This window comes from Triplophysa dalaica, chromosome 8 (genome assembly GCF_015846415.1).
Source record: "Triplophysa dalaica isolate WHDGS20190420 chromosome 8, ASM1584641v1, whole genome shotgun sequence".
NCBI classification, from domain to species: domain Eukaryota; kingdom Metazoa; phylum Chordata; class Actinopteri; order Cypriniformes; family Nemacheilidae; genus Triplophysa; species Triplophysa dalaica.
Window position 1 is genome coordinate 23,623,061 of NC_079549.1, and position 8,354 is coordinate 23,631,414.

The following is an 8,354-nucleotide window of genomic DNA, read 5'->3' on the forward strand; positions in this document are numbered from 1 at the left end:
AAAAGCTAGACCACTACCTGTTGAGAGGAAGAGAAAGGGTTAGTGTTTTTTTTTCATTATTTGTCTGTCAAGTATTCACAGAAGAGATGGGTAGTTTTTAAGTCGTTTTTTGAATGTTGTGAGAGATGTGGTTGACCGGACCGAGTTAGGAAGAATGTTAGTGTCATGGCACATGTTTGGCGCTATAACTGTATTACTGTTTACATGAATCTGTGTAGTGTTGACATGTCGACACACCAGCTGTGTTTAACAAAGTGTCAATCCATTATCACCTGAAAATAGCATCAGTTTCATATGATCAAGCCTATAATTACAAGTGAACTGAGTTTGACATGACGAAATCTTTCCCATAATGTCCCTCAACGATGGTCCTGTTGTGACACACGATCGCTTGCATGCGCTCACGCATCATTCGGGATCTCCATTTATTTCCAGTGAATGATATCTGTGCCGATGTATCTCACATGCTTGTGTTGTTTTATTCTGTCTGCTGTGTTTTCTGTCAAGCTTCCCGGCTGTTCTTCATGGTGTTTGTGCTATGAATGTGGAGATAATGTTGGGACATTCGGCAGACAGGTGATATTGATGCAAAGGTGTCATTTCTCCTTAGGTTGAGTCACACTAATTGAAGTAATGTGAATTATTTGCGCATGAAGAAGAGGAATGAACTGAACACAAAAATTCAACTAAACAGAAGAGTTTTATTATTTCAACACAATTTCACATTCATGCATTTGGCTTACTTGGAAACCACAACCTTTGAAGAACATTGTCACAAGTTCTGTCTCAAGTTTTGCGTCTGGAAATAATTGCATCAGATTTGGTTCATTTGTTTACCGCTTGTTTCCTAAAATGTAGTTTTTTTCTCAGTTAATTAGACCTTTTTCTAAATTAGGTCAAACTGTTCTTGTCAAACTTTTATGCTCTCTGAATGACTCTTTTAAACACATTATAATTCTTCATTTTCAGATACGTTTAGAAACAAGAACTTTTGATTCTCCTTTAAAGTACCCAGTCTTTGGCTGTTTTAGATGCTTTGATTGTTTTTTGGGGTGTTTAACAATGGATGTTCATGTTTCTAATTTCGAAAAAACGCTTTATATTTCAAGTCTATTGTTCATCGCTGTCCCTCTTCTAACAAAACCATTGGATTTCTTCCAGTCTATATACAGTCCCTCCTTCCGAAACGCTCTGATTGGTAAACCTGACCAGGTCTTCCGTGATTGGCTTCCGCTTCTCAGGCTGTTGTGATTGGTCGATGCCCCTCTCACGTGTATTCATAAACTTTTGCTTTTAGCAAAAAACAGTAACAATGGCGTCAACTTTACTTCATCAGTTAAAACATGCAGATCGATCGAATTGTAACGAAGGTCTATTAGTGCATGAGCAAACGTCAATCTTTGTTAAAGATTGCATTTTTTCACTACTATGACGAGGGGAATGACACCGGACTGAATGACGTAAGGACATTTCATAGAAGTGTTTTAGAGGTATGCGCACACACACAATATCAGTTTATTACACAAAACAGCTTTCACAGCCGATGTTAAAGTCATGAAGCTGTTATTTGACTGTTGGTTTTCTTAGAATGTGTTTAGCTGAATTCTTATGACCAGCTGTAGGACTTTGATGAAAGTGAAAGTTGTTTAACGCGTAGCTCAGTCAAATGTTTACGATCTCTTTTAACCAAACACTACTCCAGACGCTCTTCCTCTTCTCTGAGGAAGACCTCGCCCCTTTTGTGCCGTATTCCTGTGGGTGGAGGTTATTAGAACCACTCGGAATAGTGACATCATGTACACGGGAAGTAGAGGGCTGTAGTCCGATCCACACCTTCTCTGTAGTCCTTGAAAAGCGAATTCTGTTAAAGACAATATCTCACTCGGCACTGAACTTTGATCTTTATCATTTTGCAGGTATTATTTATGCTCTAACAGCAACATTACAGTAACTAAAGGATGATAAACGGGATCGCTTGGAACGTGCTCTTTAATTTCATACTCAGCTTGATAAGAGATAAATTCATGAAGTCTTCGGACGTTCTGGCGCCCTGCTGGGAGCAGAGAGACACGAGGTCTCTCATATATCTATCTAAACCTCTCACATCTGTGTCTCTGGGTCTCAGGTGTCTGTGTGCTGTTTCCGTCCATGGAGCCTCTCTATTACATCACCGTCTTGGTTTGCAGACCCTTCACACATGTCCCCACTCCTCTGACCCGCGTTTGATGCTCAGGATTTGAGGATCTTTGAGACGTTCGTGTGTTTTTGTCCTGACAGTGTGACTTTAATGTGAGGTACTTTAGAGGGGTATCTAATTTTCAACTCATTTTAAGTCTGTTGTTAGTCTCAAGCTTTGGTTGATCTAGAATCAGAGGGCGTTGGTGCAAGTTTTGGTGACTCTCGGCGGGTGAGCGTGAACGGCCCCCAATGACTCAACACCCTGCAGGTTTACTGAACCTCGCTAGAAAATTCCAGCATCAAAACACGCAAGAATATATTGGAATATGTAATGAGTGTATCACAACCAAGTGCTTATATTTTTCAATGTGAAAAGCATTAATTCTTGAATTATCATTCAATATGTTGTACAATATTAACCATTTGTTTTTCTACAGTATTTTTTGTCAAATCTATATTAAATAAGTTATTATAAATGACAGTTTATAATTAGGAAAATATATTTAGAGAGTTGATATTGCAATGTGTAGTGGTAAATGTTTATCTTGTAAGCTGGAAACAAACTTAACAGATGGGAAAAGATAATGGGGGCAAGCAATGACAGTACAAAGCGATTCACATTAAATAGCACCAATAGAAGATTGACATTTCAATAACATACACTAATAGGTTTTTAATTCGGTCTTGTAGGGCACTATAAAGTTTTACAGATGCTGAAAGAGAGAATCTAGACTCAGTGGTTCTCCACAGGGTGGCCGGGGGTCCACAGGGGAGCCCAGCTGACTTCCAAAAGGGCCTCTAGATGATTGATTTTTTTAACATTAGAGAAAATAACCATTGAAAAACACAACAAAGTAAAACAACACGTAATTTCTTATTATTTGGCCATTTTTATAATAATTAAAAAATATATATTTTATTGGGAAGAAATTGGGTAGAGGGGGGCCTTTAAATATTGGTGAATACAATTGAGGGTCCTGGAGTCAATGACACTGTCAAAGACATTCTGAGTTTGAGATTTATTGTCCAAAGGATCCAGAAAATCAAGCAGCAGTGTATTGTATGGGTAAGAAACGATGTGTGGCATACTTTGTCTAACTTCAAACCTTATGAGGAGTCCGTGGCATACTAGACTTTATGGGGTATGTTAGGACATATTCTGGATATATTGAAACCTTTAAGTAGTTTGATAAGACAAGATAGAGAAATGTCACAAAGTGGTCTAGCTTGAAGTCACTGTCATATGAGTTTATTGAAAAGCTCATAACATGCAGATTAGACTCTGTCACATTGGTCTCTTGAGTTTATTTTTGATGACGGAGCCCAGAAAATTGATTAAAGAAAGAAAGACAAAGAAGAAAAAGTTGCTTCCCAGCAGGTCTTGCAGCATGACATGACAGGCATGAGGTCCACCAAAAAAAGCCGTGTTGGCAGAGCGCAGGATTGAATGTTGGGGAGGGGAGAGAAGAGATGCTTTAAAATAAAAGCAGCTCGACAGGCACGTGTTACGTTTCGAGCGCTGGTGGAGCTGGTCTCCAACAACCTCAGGAGAACTAAACCGGACAACCTGCAGGACAGGAGGAAATCTTCAGGCCCGTGTTGTGGATCTCTAACACGCTTCTCATGGACGGACACACGGTTGGTGAGTGTTCACGGCGGTTGGACCTGCTTGGTTTCTGTGAAATGGATATTGTGGAAGATGATTTGACAGAGGTTTGTAAGAAATGAATTGTGTTGACTGAGAGGGTCTTGTGGTCGACACGTTGCGGTGGGAGGCGAGAAATGGAAGATTTACGTGAGCTTGCTGGACAGGAATTGCAATTGTGAGGATATCTATGGTTCCTTAATGGCACCGTAAATAAATGTTTCAGTACTTGAGAACTAAATAATAACAAGCAATCTGACACGGTTTGACTTCAATTTACGTACAGATTTTTATGTAAAGTAACATGCAGTTTTTTTATATTCTGAGATGGACAGAGCAAAGTTACAGAGTGCAGCTTTAGCACTAAACAAAAACTATATTTTTGTGTATCAATAGCAGAAAAGATAAGAAAAGAACACAAGGCGTGGGCTATTTTCACTTGGGTCTGTGACCAGGCCATCTATCCAAAACACCTTCGCAACAAGCTAAAAACATGCACACCTTAGCAACCCCCAAAACCTCCCGATGGCAGAGTTTTTTTCTTGACAGGCGTGGGTACTCATATTTCTCTCATGAAGTGTTAAACTCTTTGTATAGTGCCTATAGAGCGATTATTCAACTTTTTTCATTTGGCAGCGAAACTCAGTTTATTGAATTCTGAACCTCCAGACCGAAGACAGACAGAGCACACACACTTCTCATGAAGAAGTTTGTTTATTTTTTCATCTTTATCGTTTACGCCATTATACTCGTATTGCTTTTGTTTCTTTACTCTCTTTTACAACAAAAAACAAAATCACCTTTTATGTTAATGTATTTTAGCTTACGTCATAAAGTTTCAAGGAATTAACTTATTGAAAAAGGAATTTTAATAAAAAGCTTTTTTATATGTTTTTCATATTTACAAATAAACTGGCAAAAAAACCTTGCATTTACATTTATTCATTTAGTAGGACTTTTAGAAGTAGAAGTAGTGCATTTATCCAAAATTACTTTTTTAACATTTTAACTAAACAGCCAATAATGCACTTGCGCTTCTAAAATGTCTGTTCTTCCATTACTTTATTTAAAATAATATTTGCTAATAACAAATCGTGTATTACATGGACAGATTTCTTTTCGTTAAAAGTCTCATTGCTTGTGTAAATCTATCTGCTCAAGTGTTTAATGTAGTGTAACTTTTTTTGTGGTTTGACTGTAGTTTCATTATAATCAATTATAAATGAAACCAAAGTAGCTTCCCTAACAATGCAGTAAATGTTTTATATTAGGTAACTCCATTAACCCATTAAACTTCTTGTCCTTTCATAACACATTTTCCCTCATCAGAGGTTCAGTCGAGTGTGTCGTGAGTCTTCAGACGTTCTCCCGCAGAAACCCGACCCACCGGCCACACGGTTTAAAATAAATCAGATGTATTTTTATGTGTAAGTGGCGCCCGGATTACTTCACTCTGCTGTCATGTGAGCTCTGGACGGGCCATAACTCATCACAGGTCAGATCTGGATTGTTGACATTTTAGAGGCGTAAGGATTTGACTGTTTCAGTCGTGAATGCTTCAAACCAGAACAAACTTTTAGAAACCTGACAATAATACAAACCTGCCACATACTGTATATGAAGAACAGGAACGTCCCGTGGTTCTCTCGTGTTTTACATGCATGTGGCGTGTAAGGGTAGCTGTTACCAGGCTTATTTTGGGTGCCGGGTGCCTGTGGTCGTTCATCCATCATGACAGGTTGATGAGTTTACACACACACACACACACACACTCATCAGCATGGTTAAAATAGAGACAGAGCCACAATTTCCCTGGTGATGTTAGCTGTGATGCAAACCCTGTGTGATCCAGCCAATCACAAGCTCAGAATTTTAGAAATGGACAAATAAGAGAGTGGTGATGTTTTTTGGCCCTTTTACTTCTCAGTTTGTAATTCCAGCCGGTCCTCGATGGACCTTTTCTTTCTTGTTTCCTGTTGAACTGTGAATTATGTCATATTGTAGAATGTGTTGCTGTGTTGATTTTAAGGGCGACGTAGCACTGTGGTAAAAGGAGGTTAGGATGCAGGTTGAAAACCCAAAAGAGGAGATTGATAAAAGACTATGTGCCCTTGAGCGAAGCACTTAACCCGAGGCAGCTCCAGGGCGATAAGTGTATAAACTTGGGATAAAAGCTTCTACGGCATAACAAATAATCCAGAGGAGTGAATTACTCAAGGTCTCCGTAAAGTGATGTAACACTTGAAAAAACTTGTGGTAATGCCTGACCAAACACCGCTCTGTTGAGAGACTTCAAAGCTGAAGGAAATATTTATTGTACAAATGATTTGAGAACTGAGCCTCTGGCACATTTTTAGATGTGCAAAGCAGCAGCGTTTTATTCATTTTCATGTCTTTTGCTTTAAATAAATGCCTTGTGTTCACAAATAAGTCTTTAAAAGGAACAAAGCCATTAAAAGTTAATGAAAAACCTATGAGGCTACATATGCTGCAGATGGTGTTTTATATTACGACGGAACTTTTTATTAAGACTATAAAGCCCGTCGCCAAACGTTTGTGAACTGTACATATTTGCTAATATTTCACTTTCAAGAAAAACTAATAATAAATAGTGATACAAATTCTTTAATTTGCCAAATACTGCTAGTACTAATAGTCGAAGGAGATGTTTTTAAAAACATATTGAAACTGTTCTTTAATATCAAATAAGTATCTTAAGATACTTATATCTTATATGTATTTTTTCCGCCTTGATTTTTATAAACAATAAGTTGTTACAGTATTTTTTTCTTGTCATGCAGTAAAAACCGAGTATTCAGAATAAGATTCACAGATACAAAATATGTGATCTGATGTCTGGATCCCTACTGTGCTTCTCAAATACAGTTTGTTGTTTTGGAAGTAGTTTTCTTCCCAAATATTTAGTTAAAATGCTTTTGATTACCGTAAAAGAAATGGCGTCAATTTCTTTTACATGGACATAAAACTGCTTCATCCATTCATGCTTTTCAGATGCTGATATAAATCTGAGATTTGCAGATTTTTTCAACAAAACCAAACAGGAATGCATGTTAATGCATTAAAGACAATCATTTCTATTTTATATTAGCTGTTATTTACAAAGATTGGCATCTTGCTAAAATTAAGTTTAGACATTCTGATACAAAGAAAATATATTATATTGTCTAAACTAGTTTTCAATCCTATTTTGAAATTTCAATTCACATTTAGATGAATAGTTTTTGGTGTTCTGTAGTGTCGCAGTGCATTCTGGGATTGCTTTCTCTCAGAAGCATACAGTAGATTACATGTTTGGATCTGGCCCAAAGAAGGTATAATTACTCTGTTTACTTGGTGAAGGGAACATAGATTCCTTAAAACACTGTAAGCGTAAACACTCTATGATCTTAAAATAGCGACAAAGGGCTTAACAAGCGCACTGGATCAATACACAACCAGAGAACTGCATTTATTATTGGGTTGTGTTTCTTCTTTTCTACATTGGTAAAAGCATGCGAACACAAACCAACATTGAACAATAAAATTCATCAGCATTTTTAATCACTGTTTGTGTTAGTTAAGTTGTTCATGTTCGCTCCGAGTGGCAACCTTCCGATCTCTCTCTTCTGCATAATTATGGACGTGGTCACTTGAGTGACAGGTGGTTTCACCAACCAGGCATATCAGCTTCACCCATGTTCCACCTTTTTGACCAATTTTTTTTATCCGAGAGTGGCGCACAGACGAGCTGCCAAGATGGAGACGACCGGCTCCGCCCACTTTAGGCTTCAAAAGCGCGCTTCACAATTCTACGGGTGACGTCACAGCACGTCCATTTTTTACAGTCTATGGTTAGTTAATTGTGCATGAACTAATGTTAACAGATACTAATTGTTGTAGCATTGTTCATCGTTAAGTCATGTTTACTTTCTAACAAATATTGTGTTATTCTGTTTGTCAGCGGTATGTTCAGCAGTTCTACATCTATCACATTAGTTCAGATGACACATTTATCCATCAGTATACACACCGACTAACACCCAGGGTGGGATTAGATGTTCAGTTTTGATGTGGAAAGCATTCGCTCTGCCAGCAGCTCATTACGGTAATGATGTTTTACAGCAGGCAGAGAGATGTGTCTTCATACTCCACGATGTTTAATTGGGTTACGGATAGACAGTCTTTATAATTGTTTTCACTGGATAAGAGCGAGACAGCCTTAAGTCACAAATGGCTCCTCATATCTACCGTTAAGATCTCACCTCTGACTGTGTAGATCTGGACTGACTTTATCCTACAGTATAATAATGCACAGGGTCTCGACCTTTCTGTGACGGACAGTCTGTCGATTCAAACAGATGATGCTTCACCTGTGAGGGTGCTGCTTCTCGCCAAATTTACACAAGACTATTTTCCAGACTTTCGCCACCATCCAAAGACAATCAGTTTCAGCAAACCCATGCAAAAGTATTGACAGGTGAAGATCGTTTCTGATTGGCTGAAAGAAAGATGTACTTGTTCCATTAGAACT